Here is a 7,196-nt window from a genome sequence, read left to right as displayed (position 1 = left end):
GATGAGAAAAGCTGGTATGAACTCGACCTCTCTTGTTTTTGTAAATATGATTAGTTCATCATTCCTGATTAAGACTATTATGGATAAACATGTTTGCAATGACAACTAGAGATCATAGTTTCTTGCGCCATGCTTGATTAGCTAGGAGCTTATAATGGTTTGCCTTGCGTGCCAACATGCTATTAAAATGGTTATGATGTGATATGATAGGATGGTATCCTCCTCTGAATGATTTAAGTGACTTGACTTGGCGCATGTTCACGCATGTAGTTGAAACAAAATCAACATAGCCTTCACGATATTTATGTTCATGGTGGATTATATCCTACTCATGCTTGCATTCGGTGTTGATTAATTTTAATGCATGTTCATGACTTTTGTCGCTCTCTAGCTGGTCGCTTCCTAGTCTTTTGCTAGCCTTCACCTGTACTAAGCGGGAATACTACTTGTGCATCCAACCCCATAAACTCCAAAGTTATTCCATATGAGTTCACTGTACCTACCTATATACGGTATCTACCTGCCGTTCCAAGTAAATTTGTATGTGCCAAACTCTAAACCTTCAAATAATTATCATGTTTTGTATGCTCGAATAGCTCATGTATCAATTAGGGATGTCTATATCTTCCATGTTAGGCGGGTTATTCTCAAGAGGAATGGACTCCGCTCCTCACTCACGAGAAAGTGGCTGGTCACCGGGATGCCCAGTCCCATGCTTTATGCAAATCAAATCAAAATAATTACAAACAAAACTCCCCCTGGGACTCTTGTTAGTTGGATGCACTCGTTGTTTCGAGCAAGCCATGGATTGATGCTTATTGGTGGAAGGGGGAGTATAAACTTTAATATTCTGTTTGGGAACCGCCTATAATGTGTGTAGCATGGAAGATATTGCCATCTCTTGGTTGTTATGTTGACAATGAAAGTATACCGCTCAAAATATTAGTCACCTCTATTTCAAAACCGAGCTCTGGCACCTCTACAAATCCCTGCTTTCCTCTGCGCAGGGCCTATCTATTTACTTTCACGTTGAGTCATCATCTTCTTATTAAAAAGCACCAGTTGGAGAGCACCGCTGTTATTTGCATTCATTACTATTAGTTTACATTGAGTATGACTTGACTAGATCTCTTTTACCATGAATTACAATGTCTAGTCAATCCTTGATCTTTAAAGGTGCTCTACATTTATGTTTTGCGGTCTCAGAAAGGACTAGGAGATACCATCTTGTTATATCATATTATGATTGCTTTGAGAAAGTGTTGTCATCCGAGATTTATTATTATTGCTCGCTAGTTGATTATGCCATTGATATGAGTAAACATGAGACCTATGCGTTATTGTGAATGTGGTTAGTCATAATCTTTGCTAAAAACTTGAATGCTGGCTTTACATATTTACAACAACAAGAGCAAACAGAGTTTGTAAAAGTTTTTCTTTATCACTTCCAGTTTATCAACTGAATTGCTTAAGGACAAGCAAAGGTTTAAGCTTGGGGGAGTTGATACGTCTCCGTCGTATCTACTTTTCCAAACACTTTTGCCCTTGTTTTGAACTCTAACTTGCATGATTTGAATGGAACTAACCCAGACTGACGCTGTTTTCAGCAGAATTATCATGGTGTTATTTATGTGCAGAAATAAAAATTCTCGGAATGACCTGAAACTTCACGGAACAACTTTTTGGAAATATTAAAAAATCCTTGCAAAAGATGAAGGCCAGGGGGCCCACCACCTGTCCACGAGGGTGGGGGCGCTCCCCCTACCTCGTGGGCCTCCTGAAGCTCCTCCGACCTCAACTCCAACTCTATATATTTGGTTTCGGGGAGAAAGAAAATCAGAGAGAAGGATTCATCGCGTTTTACGATACGGAGCCGCCGCGAAGCCCTAAAACCTCTCGGGAGGGCTGATCTGGAGTCCGTTCGGGGCTCCGGAGAGGGGAATCCGTCGCCATCGTCATCATCAACCATCCTCCATCACCAATTTCATGATGCTCACCGTCATGCGTGAGTAATTCCATCGTAGGCTTGCTGGACGGTGATGAGTTGGATGAGATTTATCATGTAATCGAGTTAGTTTTGTTAGAGTTTGATCCCTAGTATCCACTATGTTCTAAGATTGATGTTGCTATGACTTTGCTTGTACACTGATCAATAACAAAATAAATACGCTGGTACACTGGATATAAAATTTGGCCAAATCAAAACAATATCTGGTTGATATGGAAGCAAATTCTCTAGCTGATGGAAACAAAATGAATTTATCCACATAATTTCCATTGCGAAGCAAATGTTTCCATCCAACATGAATATAGTTTCTATTACACACAAAAATGTTTCCAAAGTGTCTAAAAAACGGTACGACAAGGTTGAAAAAAATGCTTAAAAATAATTTCTATCATATTATCGGATAATATGTTTCCGCCACACGATGCTTCCACTGACAAAAAATGAAGTTTCTACGCCAACTTTGCGCTAAAGAAAAAAGATGTAAATAAAGCTTTATTTGTTTGTTGGAAGCATGTCTAATTTCTGGGAAGCATTAATTTTTATATTTGTTTGTTTGGAAGCAATCACGACTTACCAAAAGAGAAAAAAACGAAAATGGAGTTTTTAACGTAATTTCTAGGAATCATTAATTTCTATATTCATTATTTGGTGGAAGCAAATCACGGCTTACTAAAAATAACATCACGTTTTCCTTGATCAATCTGGCGCATCAAAAGATTTCAATCGTACGGTGGGGGACTTGTCTGATGAAACGCTAGTCATCAGAAGTCTGATTGCTAGTGGTTCCCTTTGGTAAGTCGACGTGTCCAAGTTAGCAAAAAAAAGCAACCCCTTCCTCGACTACACAAAGAGGCACGGTGTTATTTATTTTTTTGTGTCTCGCTTTAGGATACTATGCTAACATATTAGAAAAATGATATTCCTTATTATCCATGCATCTAGAAATTGTAATATGCCAGCGTTTTTACTCCGCACAAATTTCTGCAGCAACGCGCGGGGCATTCTCCTAGTTCATAGGATTCGAGATATATGTCATCTCAATTCTATATGTTCCCTATTGTTATGATATTTGCAACTTATGAACCAAATGAGGCCTTAGAGAGCACACTTTTCGGCTAACAATTGTTTTTTTAAGGTAAGGCTAACAATTGGTGGATCAACATGCTTATGACATCCCGAAAAAGGGCCACCACCTCCCTAATGGTGGTCCTCGCTTGGGGGATTTGGAATGAAATGAAAGCCCTTCGCTTTGAATAAAATACATATATAATTCGGCCCCATCAATTGCTCATAAAAAAATCTAGTAATGGTTTACATGATGACTCATTTGGCCACTCGCACGCAAGTTAATCGATTGGCAAAACTTTACCCACTTGTATCTGAAAAAAAGACTTTGCTCTTTCTTCTTAGAGGCAAAAAAGCATTACTTTTTTTTTGAGGGGCAAAAAAAAATCGCTTGCTAAGGACATGTACCATGCATAGCCTTAAGGTGATGCCTCGCATACCATGTAGAATCGGATATGACGTAAAGTAGGTTCGGATAGGGAAGCGGGATCCTCTTCAGAAGGCGGGTGATTGAAGAGAAAAAGTGTGATCCGATGACAAAAACTAAAAAGGTTGGAGTGAAAAATAGAAATGCATGTGTACTAGAGTCTTTATCTTTCTATTTCTTAATGAGGCCCGTTAGTAATAACTTGCATTGGAGAGAAAAAATTAATGTAAATGCCTCAAATTACTTTTTGTCATGGGACATATGTATCCATATGCCGTTATTGTACATTTTTTGAGACAAGCCACCATTGTACATGCCCTAAGAAAATGCACAAACGACTTAGCAAACGGGCCAAGCAGATGTCGAACCAGGCTCGGCTTAAAGCCTTTGCTCCCTTGCCCGGCCCATGTACGCGCCTCTCGTTCGTCGTGCATGGATCTCGTTCTTAAAGAATCCACCAACCGAAACTGCTCTTGTCCTTTAAAAAAAACAAGAATCCCCACACCAACCAAGAAACTCGTGGCGCATTTCAAAAAAAGAAAAGAAAAACACCGCAAGCTTTTTGGCAAGCAACGAAAACTGATTCCACCACGAGCACTGCAAGCCTTTTAATTAATGCCTTTTTTGACCCGAGATGGCCATTGTTTTTTCATTTTTGTTGACAACAAGTCGAGAAAGCTACTGCTGTTACTGCATGATGATGATGATGATGATGATGATGATGATACCGACCGAAACACCCCCCGCGGTTGCACACGCCAAGCAACACAAGCAAAGTGCAAAGTGCTACTCGTAGTTACATTTGGTGCACACGTCAGAATCTCATGGTCAGCTGCGTGCATGGTCCTTGGGGCAGCAAGTAGCCAGCCAAGGATGAGACTCAACTCAGCCGATGCGCTCACGTACTCCCGTACCCAGATGGCCCGTCGCCTGATTGATCCCTTTGTGCTTTCAAAGGGTGAACTTTGCAAATAGTCAAAGGTTGCCAAGCGTAGCAGCTCCCGTGGAGCCGTGCCGCCGTTGGCCTCTTGAACGCGGCAGTGGCCAGGACACATCATGGATGCGTCATGCTCATGCATATGTATGCTGCAGCTCATTGAAAATTTGAAATGATTCCGTTGTGTATGTACAGTATTTGTCCTCGGATTTTATTTTTTTTGCATAGAGGCCTCGTGTCAAGTCTCGAAAACGTCTTATATTTATTTGCGGAGAGAGTATTTGTTTAGCTTAGATTTCTAGCCAATTTCATGCTTGCCTATACGAGTGACAACATTGCCAATTTTTTTCCCTTCGGTTGCCAAAGCAAAGAGACACCGGCGTGCTAAAAAGTCGTTGAAGACGAATGTCAAGAAATTAAGTAAATACAGAAGTATTTATGGCACAACCCCACGACTTGCGGTTCGTGTTCAACCAACGAGTAAGCAGCATAATACAATAAGACACGCCCAATTGATAAAGGTGATTACACGGGAAATCTCATTGATACGAAAGACTAAGAACTACTCCCTTGTTTGGAATTACTTATCGGAGAAATGAATGTATGTAGACGTATTTAAATTCTTGATACATTCATTTTTATCCATTTTTACGACAAGGTACCTACCAACCGCGTCGCTCCAACTTTCAGTGTTGGCAAAAATGGCATAACGAGAACTTTTCTAAAACCCGTAAAGAATCACAACAACATGAGCATAACAATCTCCGTTACAGTTGTAAAAGGGGTACTAGTATGGTAGCTTGGCTGACTAAAAAACGAGTATGGTGGCTTGGCAACACTCCCAACGAAGACCAAAATTCCGTTAGTGTACAAAAATGGTAAATTGAATTTTAGGCATAGTCAAATCAGACCCGAACTTCACACCAAGGAGAACAAGAGATATATTTGTTCATTATTGGCCAAAAACTTGGATTTTGTAACTGGCATGAGAATGGAGCATGGGCCACTATGAGCCTGGAAGATCCGCGGATGCAAACATATAGATTGCCACTTGTGAGTGAGCCAAGGGGATGTGTGGTGCCATGAGAAGTCTAAAAGAATATCTTGAATTAACGTACCCGCAAAAATATGAAGAATATCCTCGCGCATATATCCATTCCCGCGTATATATCCCTAGAGGTGCAATGGATCCCTTTGTTTACTCCTGTTTTGTACTTTCACCCTTTTGAATTTTTTGTCGCTTTTTAACCCCGTAAAGCTATTTGGACAATATAGCACCAATATACGTGGTGGCGACACTAGGAAATTGCCGAGCCCTTCTCCCCGCACCAATGGAAACCGGTACGGAACGGGCTCGGGTTTAGCTCATGGCGCGCCAATGTGGTGACGCTAGGAAACTGTCGAGCCCTTCTCCCACACCAACGAAAACCAGTTCAGAACCGGCTCGGGTTTAGCTTATGCGCGCCAATGTGTGACGCTAGGAAATTGTCGAACCCTTCTTCCCACACCAGTGGGCAAAACTGGTACGGAACCTGCTCGCACTTCGCTCATGCGCGCCAACGTGACACGTAGATTGCGACCCGCGGGCAAAGTTAATGAGCCCGTGTGGTGCCATTTTCAAGTCGCCCCACACCCTACCCCTCTAGACAAAAGGTCATAAAAATCTTGAATTATTACACTCTTTTTTGTTTTTGCAAAAAATCATCAAGGAATATTCCCTAGCAACAGATCCTGCCGCCGTGGATAACATGTCCATCCATCCTATTATCGCTCTGTTGTTATCCTGTGTGGCTGGATTTCACGCGCAAGAATAAATTACCATCGACACATGTAGCACCAAAAAGCACCGTGCTGCTGGACCTATGAAGCGTTTCTGACTTGAAATTCTCGTGGCATGAAACCCATCGCCGTCGAGGCTGGAATGACTCCAGAAAACAACCGTGACGGCGACGCCCCCAACCGGCGCAAAGGGCCAAGGCTCACCGGGCCAACAAAAAACAAAAGGCCGGGAAAATATCTTTTATAATATCCAGTCGTTTCCTACCCCCTTCCGACGGCCGTGATCTGACCGTCTGGTCCAATCCACGGCTGCCGACGAGCCCCTCATCCACCAACCCACCTCACCACACCTTCCCCCGTGCGCCCGGTCCATAGGTGCACGGTGCACCCAAACCTGATGACGCCCAAAGTAGCCAAAACCCATTGTTCTCTGATGAGCAACAAGGTTAGTTCAGTTATTTGTTTATGTATGTATATATGCCCCGGCTGCTATTTTGTACGGCAAGCATAGTATTAAATCTATACATTTTGTTCACTCACTTTAGTGTGGAGTTCATATTTCCCGCAAAAAAAAAAGTTCACATCATTGCATGGACTAAGGGCATCTACAACCGAAATGGGTAAATCTGGCCTCCTGTATCTTCGCGGACACGAGCCGGCCACCCTTCATTTGTCCACACCCGCAATCGCTCAACGAGGGCAGGGATGGCCCAAGCTTCCTCTAACACGAGGGTCTGGTCTTGCCGCTTCGCCAGGATCCGCGCATGGGCATCCTCCTCGGCCTTCTTGTTCCTGGCATGCTGCCACTCCACGATGCGGCACGCCTTCTCCCTGTCATCGAGGGCATGCCGTGCCTCGATCATGGACACTCGTCCGTAGCTTTCACATCCGGGACGTCGCGACCTTGAGCATTGCAGCCATTGTCCTTAGACTTCGAGGTTGACATTTGTGGGGAGAAGGACCACCACGTGGATACGTTG

This window comes from Triticum aestivum, chromosome 7A (genome assembly GCF_018294505.1).
Source record: "Triticum aestivum cultivar Chinese Spring chromosome 7A, IWGSC CS RefSeq v2.1, whole genome shotgun sequence".
Classification (NCBI taxonomy): domain Eukaryota; kingdom Viridiplantae; phylum Streptophyta; class Magnoliopsida; order Poales; family Poaceae; genus Triticum; species Triticum aestivum.
Note: the sequence above shows the minus strand (reverse complement) of the source record.